Raw genomic sequence first — 19,478 nt, 5'->3', positions numbered from 1 at the left:
TAATCTTAAATTTATCTCGGGGATCTTTTGTTCCTAGCCAGGTAAAGCTCTCAAAAAGGCTCAGGAAGCTAATCAGTATAAAGAAGACAAAGGCATGATATCACATAAAATTCTTAGATAAGAAATAACATCAGGCAAATGCATAGTAGATTTCTCATGCTGTTCACATAAACAGAGGATGAAAGTAACATCTCTTAAGAAGTGTACTTTAATTACTTGAATAGTAGTTACATATTACTTCCAAAAATTTTCCTGTTTTCTATGCTTGACCAATAGCTTTTTCATCCTTTAGATACGTTCTGTTTTCGTCTTGATTTAGATCTTGTACTTTCCAAATGCTTCTCCAACTGTGGAATCCTTCTGACATTAATGCCTTTGTTTGAATAGTTGTGGTCTTTTTTCAGATAAACAAATATATAGAGCATTAAAAAAAAGAGTTCAAACTTCCAAGATGAATTAATAGGAAAAGGTATAAATGTTATTTTCTGTTTAGTTGGTATTAGAAAAAATTTTCAAGCATTCACAGCTGTGTAATGTTTCAGATATATAATCCCCAGAATATACAGGCAGAGTCTGAGTAGCTGATATGAATGGAGCACTTGATTCATAAGGTAGCTTTGAATTTGTTCTGAAACAGAACTGGCACAAGGACAACAGCCAGTGTTGTTAGGGAAATGGACAAACCCTTATATAATGCTGTTTGCAGCCTACCTACAACATGGGCTATTGTTACCAGGTGTGTCCTGCATTAAGTAAGTAGCTGTTTTTCTCCCCACTGTAAATCATTACTGATAATGTATCAAGCGTGCTGCTTGTTAATAATAGAAAAATATTTTTTTCTCAATGAAAGTTGTTATAAAAGTAACTTTAATGTGCCTTTGTAGATATAGAATGTCCTCTAACGAACTGATATTTTTGTCATGTGAGCTGTTTGGTGACCTAGGAACACAGATGCCTACCTGACTAAGTATGCTCATAGAGCATTTGGTGTGTTCTCAGAAACTGTTGCTTGAAGGCTGTTTAGAAAAACAAGTAATGGATCTATGCATCCTTAACAGTGAAAGCAATATGATACTGGAAAGATCTGAAAACTGTCAGTCAGGAGTCCCAGAACTCCATTCAGTCTGCTGTGCATTTAATGAGAACAAAGTGCTGTGTTTGGTTACTGGTCCCACTTCTGCTTTTATGTAGGTGATTCTTCAATATTCATATGATGATGTGGAGGGTTGATTGAAAAGAATCTATTCACATGTAGAATAGATTTACCATCTATCAATCCACCATTTGTTGGGGTGGATGGGAAGACCTGGTTTGTGTTGCTACTGACTTCAGGCTAGAGGATGTACATTGCAGATTGCATTCTACTCTAGTTTTTGCTTATATTTCTGAATGCAGTGCCTGATGGTAACCTGCGAAGTACCTGAGGTTGCATGGAAATGCTAGGTGGACAGCAGAATGCATTCAAAGATCTGCAAGCTTCGCTTTTTCCAGGAGATGGCAGTATTTTTTTTTCCCTTCCTTATTGCTGAAGTTATTCCTAAATCTTTGAATTGAAGAGTTAAATGAAACATGGAAAAAAATTCAAAGATCTGAAGTAAATCAAGTAAAGAATTATTTTTGGAGGGAGAGAGTATTTATTTATTAATTAATCCTCTCAGTGGTTGCTTTCTGCTGTGGTGAGGGAAAATGTATAATGCAACTAAAGGAAACTAAACTGTGGGATAGCTTATGGCCTTATGCTATGCTTGAATGCTGTAGCATCCAATGTGTCAAAAACCTGACAGTAGCTGATTCAGACTTAAATTTTGAAGCTTATAGTGTGAGCTTAGCATTTAATGCTGATAAGTAAAAAGAATAATTTTCTAGACCACTTATTGCAAACGTTTTTTCCATTGAATATTGTCCTCCGCTAAGTCTGGGAGACATCCAAACTCCATATTTTCTATTTATTTTGTCACCTAGGCAGTGAGTGAGAATGTCATTGGAACTGATCCTGGAAAATGTTTCTACAATACATCCTTCCAGCTTTCTCTTTTGACAGTAGACTGTTGCTTTTCTTATTTCTGATAATTTGCATTCATACAGTAGTAGTTTAATCTGAGCTCTGTTTCCCTGTCTTGCTTATGAGAATGTCCTGATGAGATAGCCGGGCATCAAAGTATTTTATCTACTACTAGCCATTAGACTGCTGTTGGAAAAAGATAATTTTAACATAAGTTGGTTTTGGACCAACTGTTGAGTAGTTGAGTACTTGTTGAGTAACTGTATGAGTGTTTGTTCCAAAATATCTTTTAGAATTAAAGGTTTCAAACCCTGGTCATGAAGTCCTCAATGCTTCTCTTCTCCCTTGCCTTTCTGTTTTAAAACAGGCACCGTCTGTGTGCCAGTTCTCAAATACAGCTGTTAATACTGCGATTGAGCCTGCCTCCCCTAATTTTTAAGGTACCTTACTGTGAAGTCTTTGGGGCCCAGTCAGTCTGGATACATAAAGCTTGATGAAACTTGTGTAGCAGCTGACAATCACATTGAATTTTTCTTTCTCTGATCTTACAGAACCAATGGCATTCCATGTTTACAAGATCATTTGATCACTTCCTCAACATGTATTTCTCAGCTGAAAAATTTACCACGCAAAAGCCATTACTATCAATTATTCTTGAGCAGAAAACTACCCTGACTCGTCAGGAATGTATTGTATGTTTAAACCTAGTCTTCATTCAGCATTAACAGGAGGAGCAAGTCGGCTAAAGGCCCTGGAGCTGCATTAGTGCTTAGTCTGGTCTTATCTGGTTTTTTTGGTTATGATAAGGAGAAGTAGAACTTGGAATAAAAGGTGAAATTGATGTTCACTGTTGTAATCTCTCTTAAGCACTCAGTTTGGCCTGATTGCAACAGTGAAGATGTGTGTGTTTTTTGCTTACACCTATTCCTTTTTCTACCCTGAGATTTTTCTCCTTACATGTCACCTTATGATGAATCCCTCTCTGGATTTCAGTCTTGGTTTTCAGTCAGGTTCAGAACATTGCCTTCTCTGCTACTTTCCCTCTTCTGTAATTAGTTTTACGCAGCTCAGCCACTACCAGTATCATTTGAAGTCTCACGTACTACTGTATGCTGAAGGTGCTGTGTAACACTGTGCAGAACATGAGCCTTGAGGGCTCCAGTCTTGTCCCTGGAGTAGGGATTTCTTAGTATTTTGTGATTGGATTCCCGCGGTTGTGAAAATTAGGCTGTCACAGGGTTACACTGTATTGAACAACTAATGCAACATGTCAAGAAAACACACATTTTCATTTAAGATGGGCAAAAACTTTTTTAGGTTATATTTCCCTATAGTCTGTAGCAATGAAAGGGCATGAAATAAATACTTTGTCCTCAGATATCTGGCAAATTCTTTTCTTCTGTTTCATGCTTCATTCTTCCGTAGACAAGCATGTCGGAGTGGTAAAGCTGGCATCTGTCACCCAAAAAATCTGCGAGCATTGATTGAACCAAGGGAGAACTTCATGTGCAATATTACAAGTGAAAACATGCCTGTCACATCTCATGCTTTGCTAACTGAAGCACTGTTTTTGGTCATTTCCCTCTCTTCTAATAAGGTGCCTGTATTTCCTGCACTGGGAGTATGACAGCTCTCTATTTTTGGATCTCAGGCTCCTTCAGCTTGGCCGCACAACTGAGCCCAGAGCACAGGACAGCCAAGCAGCAGAAATAGTGAGACTGGTCTGAAAGTAAGGAAGAGTACAATGCAGCAGCATCCGTGTGCCCTCAGAACTGCATACACTGCCTGGCCCAATGTGATCTCATTTTCTTTTGACAAGAGCCAGGCTCTATCAGATGATGTAAGTATCTGCAGCGCTGGGATTCAGCTAGCTTTTGAAATCTGAATTACTTTTTCAGCAGTGCTGAGTATAAGGCCACAATGTGTTTGAACTCTAAAATTAAAAGCAGGAGCTAGAAGATTCACCCCTTGAACTGTTTTGAAGCTTCAAGGTCCACTGATCCTATGAGAGAGCCTCTGCTCTGTTTCTCACCTGCAGCTGTACTTGAAAAAGCGCTGCTGAAAATGGATACAGATGACAGCAAGTGGGGGCTTACTTACCTAGAGCTTTTCTGAGTATCATAGAAAAGTATGAGTTGGAAGGGACCCTTAAAGGTCGTCTAGCCCAACTCACCTGCAATAAACAGGGACATCTACAGCTAGATCAGGTTGCTTTGAGTCCTTTGCGAATATCTCAAAGGACAGGGCACCCACTGTCTCTCTTGGCAACCTGCTCCAGTGCCTCGCTACCCTTGACTGTAAAAAACTTCCTAATGTCCAAACTAAATCTTCTCTTTTCTAGTGTGAAACCATTTCCCCTCATCCTATCACAACAGACCCTGTGAAGATTCTGTCCCCTTCTTTCTTATAGCCACCCCTTTAGATACTGAAAGGCCACTCTTAGGTAGGTTAGGAAGCTGGAGCCTCCTCTTCTTCAGGCTGAACTGCCTCAGCACTCTCAGCCTGTCCTCATACTGCAGATGCTCCATCCCTTAAATCACTCTTGTGGCCCTTCTCTGAGCATGCTCCAACAGGTCTGTGTCTCTATACTGAGCACTTCACATCTGGTGGAGCACATCTGAGCACCTCACTACTCCAGGTGAGATCTCACTAGTGCTGAGTAGAGGGGCAGTATTGTCTCCCTTGCGCTATTGGCCATGCTTCTTTTGATGCAGCCCAGGATACAGTTGGCTTTCTGGGCTGCAAGGGCACATTGCTGGCTCATATCCAGCTTGCCATCCACCTGTACCCCCAAGTTTTTTATGGTCAGAGATGTCCTTCATCTTTACATCCCCCAGCTTGTATTTATAGTGAGGGTTGCCACAACCCAGGTGCAAGACCTTGCACTTGTTTATTGAACCTCGTGATATTCTCCTGGGTCCACTGCTCAACCCTGTCCAGGTCTCTGGATGGCATCCTGTCCCTCAGGCATGTCGATTGCATTACACAGCTTGGGAGTATCATCTGCTTCATTTCTGTCTTCAATTCCAAATACAGTTCTGGCTAAAACATACACTTTGAAGCTTAATCAAGTGTTTCCATGCTTTGTTCAAACTAACAGCATTGCATGCTTTGAAGTAGAAAACTCACTTTTTGGTTGTCTTTCTGGCTTTTACAGCTAGGTGAGGCAGATGCCTTTTCCCTGGAGTGGACTGAAAAGGGCTCATCTGAGAGGGAGGAAGAGACTGTATATGTTTGAGCTGTCATGGAGGCAGGGCTGTCAGCTGGCACTGCACATCATGTAGGAAACAGAAGAGATGCGTGGTACATGTGTGACTGCTTGTTTGTTCTCTGCATAATGCAGGAGCTCAGTGTCAGGCTGAAGAATGAGAGATGTGAATTTCCATTTCAGAGTTCACAATCAGCATTTAAAAAAAAAAAAATCCTTCTGATATTTCAGTCTCAACCTCAATATTCAACACATCTATTTCAATAAAATTCAACTTTAAATACATTTATGTAATTAAATATTTCCTATATGAAATCTGGAAAAACTGGAAACTGAATGTACCCCCATCAGCCCACTTTGAACCCTCAGTCTGTTTTAATAAGTTCAGCCAGCATTCCTCTCTCAGAATTATTCTTTGTACTTTGTCCTTTCATGCTTTTGCCTGTTACGTACCAGGTTTATATGAAGCCATCTGCATTAAGCACGGATTCCTGCAGTCAGTGTTCCCATTATCAGATTTAGTCAGAACAATTCTGCTGCTTCAGAAGTGAAGAAGAAATTTGTCTTGATCAGGATACCTGCGTGCTGCATATAAAACAGCCAGAGAGTCTTCAGCCCTCTTTCAACAGGGTTTGCACTAATAGAAACAGGAAGCCACTTTACCATGCAGCCAGAGATCCAATCTCAAGTTATTTAATAAGACTTAGCTCTCCAGCTACAGCAATACTGATGCAAAATGGTGTTGGAGGGATCAGCTTTGAAACCCGTTGTGTTCAGATACTATGGGCCCTGTTGTTATTCAGCTTCTGGGGATAACAACGTAGGGTTCTTCATCCTAAGACTCTAAAACCTTAGAGGTAGATAAAATAAGTGTATTTATCATTTCCAGTTGCCTAATACATGGAACAGAGCTTGTTCTAATCCTCATTCCCATCTTCCCCTGCTGATTCACTCTGGGCTAATGCTTTCCATCCTCCAGAGTGCTTGCTCTCATTGCCAGTTCCTGCCTGAATATAGCCCATGTGCCTGTCAGAGCAAGACTTTAAGGACATTTTGAATTCAGTAAATTAATTCTGAACAATAGACCAAAACAGTATTTTCACAGGCCTCAATGTCTTCCACCTCCCTGTGCTGAGAATGCCCCAGGTACAGAACTGCACATGGACAAATTCCAAAGCTTAACAAGATGAGCTGGAGGTTGTTAAAGAAACAAGTGACAATTAAATGTAATTTGCTTCTGAATATAAGGGAAGAAAAGATTCTGCAACAGAAGATCTCCCTATCAGAAATTAGCCGTGATCTTCCTGCCTTACTACCTACAAAACCTTGCTCAAATAACTAATTTACAAGCACTGATAGTGGGGTTCTGTTATTATTTTAATGTAAATGTTCTGTTTTCTCTATCCAATGTCTCAGTCCAAAAATAAAGCAAGCAAGTTTCCACATGTCATCTGTGAGCTGAGACATTTAGAGAGAACTTTATTTTCCTTCTGGAAATATTTTTCAGGTAATCCTGGCTGAAGTTAGACTGATAGGTGACTTGTTTTGTGTTTCTTTCTAGTTTCTTATAAATACCCTTCCTTGGAGAAGGGAGAATTAATACTTCCATAAATACACTCTTCTCTGTAATAACTCTTTTGCAGCCCATCTCCCACATCCTGTATGCTGTCATTCTTCCTGACATACCCAGCTATCTTCCTTAATATTGCAATCTCAAATTTAAGTCTTCAGATTAGGTTCCAGGTTAAGGGCATCAAGCTGATGTGAAGCTCCTGTCATTTCTTGTGAACACTTCTCTTGCATTCCCTCATTCACATGCTGTCAGTTACTGCTGTCTATGAAATAAACTGCTAAAGTGTGAAATTGCAGAGCAGTGGTGGAGCTGGAGTCTCTACAGTATCCAGGAGGTGAAGCATCAGAGTCTTTTCAGAGGTAATTAGGAAGACTTGCTGTAGTGGAAAGATGAGATTGTCTTCATCTGCAGCAGAATGTAAAGACGTTTTATCTTACTGCAGAAGGCAGCTCTAGGTTTGCAGGAGAGTCAGGGCAGGGAGAAATGCATGGCAGCTCTTGGGAGGACAGGAGATTCCTGTAAAAGATGGATGAAAACTGAGACTTAGGAGTGAAAAAACCTTAGAGCAACTTCTAGGCTCATGTTGCAGCTACTCATTGAAGATTGTGTTTGATGAAATTTGCATGAAATATCCTTTTCCTGTTCATAATTACAGAGCTAGAATAATGATTTGATAATATGCACAGACTATTCATAAAGTGAATTTTGTGAAGGGAAAGCTATGAACTGTATTTGATTTGTCTAATTTATTTGACAAGCTTTGAATCTGACCCAGCTTGGGGGCAGAGAAATGCTGGAAAGAGAGCACAAGGGCCTTATCTCCACTGAATTATTTCTGCTGGCAAAGAAATCCTGGCTCTTCAGTTATTTTGGTCCCAGCCTGAAGTTTGCCTCCTATCTCCCAGACCTGGATCATCTGACCTGTCATACAGGATCATGGCTGCTTTTCTCTCGTCAGCCTAATGCTAACAATGAGTTTTGTTCCCCTTCTTACCCAACAGTCTGCTGATGAGGTGTGTTTTGACAGGAAGTTTTGGAACTACACAGAATTGACACAAAATCCAGTATCTGGGGTAAAATGATCACCACTGACAGCTAGCGCCCAAACTGGAAATAGTCTTCCAGGCTAACATGTTTTGGGACGTTGCTGTTGCTATTAAAAGAGTAGCACAAGACCTCTAGGCACACAGACAGGGTGTGAAAACCCAATATAAACAGATAGAAAGAGACAGCGGTAGCCAACCCTTGGCTCAGGGCAGCTTCTCTCCCCTGAAATGACTCACTAGCACTATCCAGAATCAAAGGAAATAAAAAACTCATGACCTTCTGCTCTGACAGAAATAGTGAAGTTTGCCACAACTCCTTGCTTTTTCTGGGCTCATTTGTCCTGCAAGTGTTGAGACAGCATGATAGCTGATTTGAAGATTTCTTCTGCTCATTGATTCATTCTCTTTGAAAACATAAAGTGTGTGTACTGATTAGTAAATAAATAGTATTCAATGGCTGTGCTAAGCCAACTGGACCATGTGCATATACAATCACAGAAACAGCTCTCTGTCGTAAAAGAGTAAATGTAGAATCACAAAGCCAAGCAAACAAAAGGCATAAAATGTTAATTATACCCTAAGTGATACTTAACCTTTATTCAGTTCATATATATATTTTTCACACTGTGCTATAATCTTTAATTATGTGCTACACCCAATTGCTTACCCTCTTGCAGCAAGGCCCTGAATATATTTATCCTCTGGTAGTCAGGGGATTTTCTGAAAGTTGATAGGTTTGCTTTTAAAAGGCTTCTGGTGCCCATAGTTAGCTGTCAAGAGGGCAGCTTGTCACTTCTGCAGCACAGTTTATGCTTTTCAGCTTTTCTCAACGTAGTTGTGAAAAATATCTAATGATGAGCTGCGGCCACAGAAAGGTAAGCAAAGCAAAACTTGTAGCTTTGATTCAACTGGTTGTTAAAAATTTCATGATAGCATGGATGGCAACCAGACACATGGTTACTCTGTTTCCCTGTTGAAGTAGTCTTTGCTTTCCCAGCTATGTGGCTCCAGAAAGGCATGTGTATGACCAACAGACAGGCCTGCGTGTTGTGGTGCAACTGGAGCTCATGCCACACAGCATTTGCTTCAAGTTGGAGAGACAGGCAATGAAAAATAATTACAAAACCTAAAGCATAAATAAATACTTTATTAATACTTCAGGCTGGATATTTGGAAAAATTTCTCCTCTGAAAGAGTGGTCAGGAGCTGGAACGGGCTGCCCAGGGAGGTGGTTGGGTCACCATCCCTGGAGGTGTTCAAGAAATGTTTAGATGTTGTACTAAGGGACATGGTTTAGTGGGAAGATATCCATGGTAGGTGGACGGCTGGGTTGGATGATCTTGGAGGTCTTTTCCAACCTTGGTGATTCTATGATCCTATTTTGGGTGTTTTCTTATGGAATCTCATTATTTTTCTTCCATTTCATTTTGTTATTTCTCCTCCTACATTTTTTTATTCATAGGAACTAATTAACTGTGCCTATGAGCTATAATCCTGTGCTAATGAATGAGCCCTGAGCTTTATGAAAGCACCTCAAAAGGCATGGGAAGAACTACTTCCAGCTGAGCCAAACCCAGCACATCTGGTATTTGGCAGACACGGAGAAAGTCTCCGTCTAACAGCCTTTGAGGAATTGTGGCTGCTGAGCAATTAAAGAAAGCCTGAGAGCAGTGAGAGCTTTGGAGCATGGCTGTAGCAGTGGTGTAGGGATACATGCCTTGCTGTGAGCTGCATGGGTGGGACTGTTGAGGCCCTTAAGACCTTCAATCTTGCCATAAAATGCACTACTTGCCAGAAAGGAGAATAATATCTGGGTGCAGTGTGTGAGGAAATACTGCAGAGAACAGCCAGCACAACAGGAATATGTGGAGTTAGTACAATTGAAGACCTGTGTGAGTACTTTCAGAAGGAGCTTTTAAATGGAGGGGAGGCTTAGTTCTTTTCTGAGAAAAGGCTCAGTGGGAGAAATGGGTTGATCCACCACCTCCACAGTGACAGCAAGTAAGATGGCTCTGTGTCTTCATCTCTACTTCTGGAAGGACAGTCATAAACAAAATAGTATTATGTTCATCAGCGTTTTTACATTCTCCAGCATAATAGGAAAAAAAAATGGCACTGGAAGGAAATCATCTGGTTCCTTTTCTTTATGAACTGCCTTGTTTTGGACCGTTCTTAAAATATTAACATAAATAAAAGTAACAGCAAAGAGAAAACAGAAATGGACTTCAGTCTGGAGAAATTATAATATTTTAATATAATACCAGATGAAGTTGTTGTTATGAATAATTCTGTAACAAAGAGAAAGACTGTTTGATTTAGAGAACTTTTTGCCTACAATTAATGGCAAATGAAGCGAATGCAGTTTTATTGCATGAAGGAACAATTTTCAACTGACTCCAGGAATTATGCACTGTACTTAGCCCAGAGGCTAAATGAAACATGCAGAATGAATGTAAAATATCTAAAATAGGCACAGGTTAAGAGAAAGCTATGAGATGAAAGCTTCACCAAAGGTGAAAAATGGCTTATCTAAATTTCTCCATTCTCCTTTGCCCCACAGAACTGAGCTCAGTGGAAACCCAGGTGCACCATTCCTCAGGGACAGCCTTGTGCACGTGCCAAGAGGAAAGGGGATGGTGGTGGGGTACAAGCCCTGTTTTGGCTGTCTCACCAGCGTCTGGCTTCTCCACACTTGTTGAAATCACAGCAGTTCTCAGTGTGGAAAAGTGAGTTTGCTAAACACCGAGAATGAATCAAAAACCCTGCTTTCAGTCATAGAGCTTCACATCACACATTCACTAGCAGAGGGTATCCAATAGCATATGCAACATAAATTTCCCTTCTGTGCTTTTAGAACAGCTTCTCCTCAGTTAAATCGACTTTGTAAAAGCATGACAAGTATGAATCTTTCATGATTCTCCAACACTTCTTTGGACTTCACGATGCAGTCTTATTGTTCGTGACATGAAGCAAAACAAGGTTAGAGCAATACTGCTTTTCCTCATAATCTTTTTTTTATCAGCGAACATAAATGGAAAGAAAAGCAAAACAATGGATTTCTTTGTAGAATAGCTTACACCAAAAGGTGTCTTCGTTGCAGAGAAAAAAGGGGGATATAGTTATTAGAGTGTGTGCTCACAGTGACTTTCTGTTTGATTGCTAGGCTGCTGCAAAAGGCAGCACTGAGCCTGATTTAGAAAAACAGTGAGGAGCATCTAGTCAGGAGAATCTGTCTGCCAGCCTCATGATTACACTTTTAATCCCTGGTTTGTTTGATTGGTTGTTTCATTTCTAAATCATCTTTAAGATCAGTAGATATACAAACACTATTATGCCAAATAAATTGGGGGAGAAAACACCCAGAGAAGAAACTGATACCAGGAAAATAACAACAAAGATAATAAATCAGGCTGAGCACAGTGCAGTGTGCCCAAAAGCCCAGGTTTTGAAACTAAATTAGATTAAAAATAAAGCATGATTTTCCCTTTTCAAGTTGTTCTACCCTTGGCCTTCTTGATTTGTTCAACTTGCACTTGTGAGATACGATGTACTCAACAGCTATTACTTTTGCATTTTCTCATTTAAGAAGGCTGTATATCATAAGGCATTAAAATTCCAGTATTCCTGCTAGAGGCTCTCAAGTAATTTAATAATTCTGTGGTTTAATTATTGAAATAATTGCAGTGTACATTCAGTAAGTGAAGCAGTGCATTGGTGATGTGAAGGGTATGATATATATGTATTCTCAGTGGTAGAAAAAGCCTACATTGTCATCAGCCATGCTAACTCCTCTACCCAAAGCAATTATGGGGAGAGAGGGTTTTTGGAGAGCTAACAACAAAAGTGTAACATTTCTTCAGCACACCAATTTCTCCTACAAAATTTCTGCAGATATCCTTAGTTCCTTTCAAGTGGGCTCCTGAAGAGTGGGAACCTGAAGAGCATAGAGGGACACAACACAAATGCACTGAAACCAGGTGGGGGCATTTTCTCTCCTGCAGATAAAGCCTGATCCTTTAGTTGAACCATACCTTACGGGAAAAACTTGATGCTTTTGTAACACTCCCTATGATCCCAACAGATGATCATCCAAATGGGATGTTCTGGTCCAAGTACATCTCCATCCTTATAGCTCAAGCCAGTGCCTTGAGCATCCTGAGAAAGAGGCTCTTAAATCCCTCTGAAAATTCTACAAAGATATTTTTTCTTAATACTATTTAACTATTTATACTATTCCAGGTATGTTTTCCCTTTCTATTCCCTTACTATACTATTATCTTATTTATCATATGAGAAGAAGATGTCCTACTCTAATGGACTTCTTTTTAGACAGAGAAACGTCTTAAGGAAGGTTTCTATAGGCACCAAGTTTTAGCAAGCAAACAATAGCAGATCCTGGTTAGAGAAAGGAACCTCAGACAAGTGAAATGGGGGATGGTACTGTCTTCAAGAAATACTTCCTATGCTTTTTAATAATCTTTTTCAAGGGTTTCTTTTCTTGCTGTCCATACAGGACACACACTGATGTATACTCATGTACTAAACAGCAGAGGAAAGACTGCCTACATGGGGAAATAGTGCATTACAATTAGCTCTTACAAGAAGATGGGAATACCAGTCACCTCAAATACTTGGATGGGAATACCAGTCAACTCAAGCACTTGCTGACATAGATTTTTGTCTATTATGAAAATCTATTAAAAAAAAACAAAACTTAGCAGAATATGAAGATTTAAAACTTGATATCTCAGAAGCTGCTAAAAGATTTCATAACTAGTTCATAACTAACTGCCTATATACTGAATTGATTGCTGAAGCAGCAATCGCCAGCATGTAGGCCAGGCATATATGAACTCCTGTGCTCAAATAGAGACTGCAGCTGGCTAAAAAACCACAATGTTATCTGCAGAATATCACCTTCCCAATATAAGGCGTACCTGCAAAAAACAGTCTTGGTGTTCACTCTGTCTTTCTGGCTGGGGCTCGTATCACAACCTCTTCTGTTCCTATTTTACTCCTTCTTCCTGTGGAATGGAACTCAGGTCAGGTTCGTGGACAAAAGGAATATACAGTGGATTTCAGGTAGTTCTGCATTCTGGATGGTCAAATCTCAGAAATAGGTTGTGGTGATCTTCTGCTGTTTGTCTTGGGTGAGACTCTTAAGCTAATAAAACTAGCAACTGAGCTCTCCACCTGTGTTGTAGCAGAAAGACCAGATTCCCAGGGTCGACTCCCTCATTTAGCTCTGATAACAGAATAAGAAAAGCATTGATGGAAAATGGATAGTGCGCTGGGGACACCACCCATTGTGTTGCCCTATCTGTTTGTAGGTAGTAGGAAACGATGTACTGACATAGATTATCAGAGAGAGAAAATGCCGCAGCATCAATGCTACGATGACTGCATGGAAGAGTCTCAACATCAGCTCAAGTACAACACAGCAAGCATACGTCTTTACTACAGTAAGTGTACTGTATTCACAGCAAGATCATAGAATTAGTCTTTTTCATTCAAAAATTGTAACAAAAAGCTATCTTGCTACTCACTTTTTACATAAGCACAGGAATTTACAACACACCCACAGTGGGAAATCTGAAGTAAAAGACAAAGGAATAGGAGAAATAAAGGAGGAAGTAGGAAATTTCCACTCTTTCTCTTCAAGTCAGGATAAGAAGTTACTTGTAGCCAAACTCAGGAGATGTAGACTAGATGAGCAGGCCACAAGGTAGGGGAATAATTGAGTGAACTTACAGGTTTCAGAGGTAGTGATCAGTCATTTGAAAGCTACCTGGTGGTTGGTAATGATTGGCTGATACGGAGGCTAATACTAGTGTCTGTGCCTGTGCAACATGGTGGAATGTACCATCAAGATAGCGGATGGCATGAAATGGGAATAGCAGTTGACACACTTAAGAGCGGAGCTGCTATTAAAAGCGACTTCACCAAGATGAAAGAATGGACTGGCAGTAAACCCATGAACTTAACAAGAAATAATCTAGAATCCTGCACCTGGAATGGGATAACCCTAACCAGACTGTATACTGGGTGGCTAGAAAGCATCTTTGCAGAAAACAACCTATGAGCTGTTGTCCTGATGGACCAGAAGTTGAACCTTAAGCTGGTAGTATGCCCATGTGATGAAGATCTGCCTCATAAGGGATTAGCAAGAGCACACCCAGCAGTACAAGCAGCTGATTCTTCCCCTCTGTTTATTATTTGCGGGCTTCCATCTGTCCTACTGGGTTCAGTTTTGGGCTGCTAAGCATGAGCAAGACATGAGCAAACTGGAGCAAGTTAACCAGTGGACCCCAGGTTTAAGCACTAGCCCTGTGACGAGGGGGACTGGATGTTCAGCCTGGAGGAGAGACAGCACAGAGGGCCTCTAAATGCTAATAAGGACTTATTGTTGCCTTTAGCTAACAACAACAACAACAACAACAAATAGTTATAGGCAAAAGAATGCCATAGCCTTCTCATGGGTGTACAGAAATGCACTTTTTCCTGGTAGAGTAAAAAACAGTGGACACAAACTGTAACAAAAGAAATTACAATGGAAGATATTAAAAAAAAAAAAAAAAAAGTTCAGAATGAAGGTGTCTGGTTAAACACCAGAGCTATTTGTTCAGAGAATTTTTGAAAGCTCTGTCCTAGGAGATATTCAAAAGATAAGTAAATGAAGCCCTGAGCAATCTCACCTAAATACAAAGCCAGTCCTTCTTCAAGACCTTTTGAGATCCTTTACAATCTGATTTTTTCTATGATTTTATGATTCAAGGAATTCAGAAGAGAAAGGAGGCAACAGAAAACATGAATCCTTAACATAACGATCAAAACTTTCTCACAGGATAGGCAGTTTCCGGGAGGCAGAGGGCCCTGATGTTTGTTTCTGTTCCTGGTGGTTGAACAGTCCATGCTTGAAACTCACGAGTTTAGTACTAACCCTACATATTCAGAAATAATTTCTGTTCCTGGCCTTTACGTGCTGGTTTCCTACCCATAAAAATCTCACCACTGCAGCTGTTTATTCCATGAAGAGTTATCGGGAAAAGCTTTGGGTCTGTATTAATGTGATTGACACTTATCCCTACCTTATCAGATGTATAAGGATATGTTAAAACACTTTTGCTCAAATTTACTGGAGAGATTTTCACAGACCATTTCACAATGTTTGTGTCTTTCAGCTATGAGCTGTAAACATCATGTCAATTTTCTGAAAGATACTGTCCCATGCTTATCCCTCTGGCTTTGAAACAGCTCCCCAGAGAGAGATGGAAAAACTGATAGATAAAAGAATTAATAAATGCACAGCAACAATAATTACCGTGAATACAAAACGAGGTAGCAGAAGTAGCAATCCTGCTTACTCCCCCCAGCACCCTTCCACTCATAGGCATTGCAAGAGATGGTTTAAAGTGGTGGTTTGGCATTAAGTTCTTTTGAAAACATTATATAAAACCACACTGAATGTGGCTACTGCAGGATTTTTTTTTCACTTTGCCTCAATTCAGTGCACTTCAATGGGCTACCTTTGTGGAAACCTTAATTCCAAATAAAACCCATGGATGATTTAACATAAGAAGCCACTGCAGAAGAACTTTTAGGAACCTGACAGTAACATAAATTATTTACTGGGATGTTGTCATTAAAAACAATTCCTTTTCCTATTTTAAAGATGAGCTACTGGAAAACAGTACTGAGGTATGAAATGTTCCTGTTTTATGGTGATCCTGAAGGCATAGAATTAGATTTTTCTGACAGATTTACTGTTTTTAATTAGAATCAAAAGTACAGACTGAAGTTACAGTAACAACAAAATATTATATGTGCATTAATATTTTAATAGAATCATCTGAAGCAGTTGTTCTACCCAGAAGAACAGGTCAACATGTCGAATATTTGATTTCAAAAGCCAAATAAAACTCAAAATATTGACGTAAACATCAAGTATATCAGCCAGAAACAGCCTCAAAGAAATAGACCAATGTGGGGCAGCAGCAAAACAAAAGAAGCAATTATTGTCTTTTTATTAGACTGTTAGCAACAAATATATAGAATTTTGATTGCCTGAAGTGAGGCCTCTCAGATAATTTCGTTTTGTAATGTAAAAGAAAATCAATGATTAATGTAGCATGAATACTAAAACTACTTCATCTTTTTGATTAATCTCTTAGACATAGACTGCAGCTTGAATTTAATAGATGTGAATTTACTGAGGCAAGAATATAGTTTCTTTCCTAGTTAAAATGCATGTTCTGTTCATCCATGGCCTGTATGACATGGTAAAGAGAGGAGAATGGTTCTGAACTATAAAAGTGGCAATAGCCCGTCACCTCTAACTCTTTTTGCCCAACACCACTTGACCCACCTCTTTAGATGCATACACAGTTGTTGGTGAAATTCGATCAGTCAATCAAACACAGAAAATAATCAGGAGGGTTTCACACCTTGAATTGGCTTTTCCATCTCTATTTATTTGTTACAAACAATATCAATTCAAGCTTAGTTTTATCCATTCTTTAAAAGTATAAAGGGAATCTAAAGAGACTTCTTCAAAGCCAGGCACCGTCCATGTGTTGTGCAGCTCAAACGTTCCACCTCAGATCATGAAAAAAATCATGGCACTGTGACCCAGGCAGCCAGTTTAGCCAAATTATCAGGAATCATGGATGAGAATTAAAATAGGGTATAAGGTTTAAAGCGTCTTCTATACATTTGACGTTAAAAGCCTCAGGATTAGCGTAAATCTTATCTTTTCAGTACCTCTCTCTGTTCAAACATGTGCATCAGAATAATACTTGGGTGGAGAGGGCCTGGGAACTTTCATTTGTGCTGCACATCAAACTTGTCTCCCACACAGCAAAATCTCACTGTGTTTCTTTGGCTGGGATGGGCTGCCAGCATCCCCTTGCACTGAGGTGCAGTGCAAGGCAGTGAGTGCTGTGTTAGGGACCAGCCAAATGCCAGAACTGTGCAGTGCTGGTTTTGCATCCCAGCTCATCGTCTTTGCTGGCAACCTGTTGTCAGCCTACACAGATTTCAGGCTGAAATCTAACTGGCTGCACAGTGCCATGTGGATGTGTTGTGCTGGGTGGCTGCTGACTGACTGTGAATAGGCATTCCTGAGTTTGGGAGATCATCTGAGAAGAAGCAGCTGTGCTCAGTCAGGAGCACAGTTTTAACCATCTTGACAAATGGAAGTTGCTGTGAGTACTCCATTATCATCCTTGACTTGTTTGACTTTTTCCTGTGTCTTTCTTGGGAGCACTGTGAAAGCCAAATTTGTGTTTACATTCCTCCTCCTTGGCAGTCTCCTTATTCTTTTGGAAACATACTAAGTGAGACACAAAAACTGCATGCTGACTGCACATTTCTAGTAACCCTAACTTTACCTATTCGTAAAATAAGAAATATGACAAACGGCAGTTTAACCTTCAGCATCTCCTTCTGAAAATAATACAAGAAAGGCATACACACTCTCTGTCATTTAAACAGAGTATGCATGCTGTGAACCAGTCCAGAAAATGACAGCACTTTACTGGGTTCCGTGCTAAGATCAAAGAAACTTACATCCTCTTCCTAATTAGAACTTATTGTGCAGTGCCAGTGAAAGAACAGATAGACAGGGTTGGTTGGGAGACAACGAAAAGACCAAGGAGAGCTTTTCATTATGAAGTCCTCTCCTATATCTGAAGGTCTGGGACTCATTTCCTCAAACCTCCTACAGACCCAGGAGTCTTAGCAGTTTTCCCACAAGATATGCCAAAGGCAAATATGCAATTATTTAATAACTATAGCAGCTTCACAGGCAGAGAAATTCAAATCTTTCCTTTGGCCTGGGAGGCAGGGACTGAAAGTTATATCTCATACTTTGAGGTCCATTCCAACCCAAGCCATTCTGTGATTTTATAACACTTCCCAGACCAATGTTCTAGTTGTTGTCTTTGTTCCTCTTGTTAAACAAAGCTTTAATTATCCTGTCAGAAATGGGATATAGTTAACAAAAGAGGCTATGAGCCTTTTTGTCTGTTCCCTCACAGATTAGTGATCAGGCAGGATATGAGATCCTTGGATTGAATTTCCTCAGAGAGAGGAAGGAGTAGTTTTCATATTCTGAATGAGTAAACTCATTACATATTCACTGAATAAAATAAAGTGCATTTTTGTACTAATCCCAACCTGACTGGAGCATGGCCTGAAGACAGATTGGACAGAACTTTCTAAATATCTCTAGGGTTGAAGCAAAGAGGTACTGAAGTACCCAGAACTGTTAAGACTGAGATATCATTGAGCATGTCAAGAATCTAGTCGCCAGGCCCCTAAGAAATGAGAATACCAAAGAAGTGAGAAATACAGGCCTCTTAAGCAGAAGATGAATAAGAAGCTAGCTCTCATTATTTTATGTCCCTCACTTCCACCCAAGCCTCGTTTTCATTGCCAGAATTTATGACTGAATATAGTTCATAGTCATTAAGCACAGCTCCTTGAAAAGAGAGAAATCTGAGGACAGTTTATTCCAGAGGTATGTACTAGACACTGTGGAAAAGCAACTAAGCTGGAGCGATCCAATCCAGATGTTCCACTTCCACCAGACATGAACACCATATAGGCTTTGGAAGTACACTGTACAGAAGCAAATTTCTCACTAAGACATATACATATGGTTAGACAAAAAAAATCTCACAAAAAAAAAAAAATTACATTCATAAGAGTATTTTCAAAAAAGACAAAACTAACCTGCCATGCTTATGGTATTCTCAGTCATTTTAGGGCTGAGGTTTATGGGAAGACTGCGGACCGTCTGCTCTCTGGTGGAACAGCTCTGCTTAATTAAAACAATATAATTTAGAGTAACAGCCATAAGTAAAGAAATAAATGGTATAAAAATAAAACAGATCACTAAACAAGAGAACGGATTCGTATTTGTCATCAAATCTGATTATTATGTCTTCTCCTTCACCGGCAGCCTTTAATTTACCCATTTAAAGTGTTTCTGCATTCCTATTTTATGTGGTGATATCTAGATCTCTTCATGAGCAATTTTCGCATTGCTCAGTGGAATTTACATCTTCCAAAACATGTTAGAGGAACACCACCTCCTATGTATAATGTTTTCGTGGCCAAATTAATTCTTACAAAAATAATTTGAGAAGAGAACTTTACAGAATTTATTCTGAGATAGTTTGCTATGATAACTAAAATTTTGTTATATAATTCCTTAAGCTCTCTGCAAGGTTTAAAAAATAAGTATGTTTTCTAGATGAAGTCTGTCATACTGGCCAAAAAACTTGACCAATGCCTTATCCCATCCCTTTGTCTTTGTAGATGTTATTTTCTTCATTTACTGTAATATTTTTAGTCAGTTATTGAAGGAATTGCTGCCATTCCTGAATTATTCCTCACATCTCACAATTTTTGGTGATCTTGGAGGGACAGGTTTGTTCTCAAGTAGCGTATAGCCATGAAAACACAAAATATATTTGGATATGACTTCTGTAAAGTGTGAGAAATGGAATTAGAAATTTTTTATGAAAGAACAAACACATTCCATTCTGACTACCAGACTTGTCAAACTACTAAGCTCTTTTTGTTCAAACAAATGGAGACAGTATCTGTAAACCTTTTGTGACTACCAGTAACAATAGGAAGAAG

Source organism: Gallus gallus, chromosome 1 (genome assembly GCF_016699485.2).
Source record: "Gallus gallus isolate bGalGal1 chromosome 1, bGalGal1.mat.broiler.GRCg7b, whole genome shotgun sequence".
NCBI classification, from domain to species: Eukaryota; Metazoa; Chordata; class Aves; order Galliformes; family Phasianidae; genus Gallus; species Gallus gallus.
The sequence above is the reverse complement of the archived record's forward strand: the minus strand, read 5'-3'. Positions refer to the sequence as shown.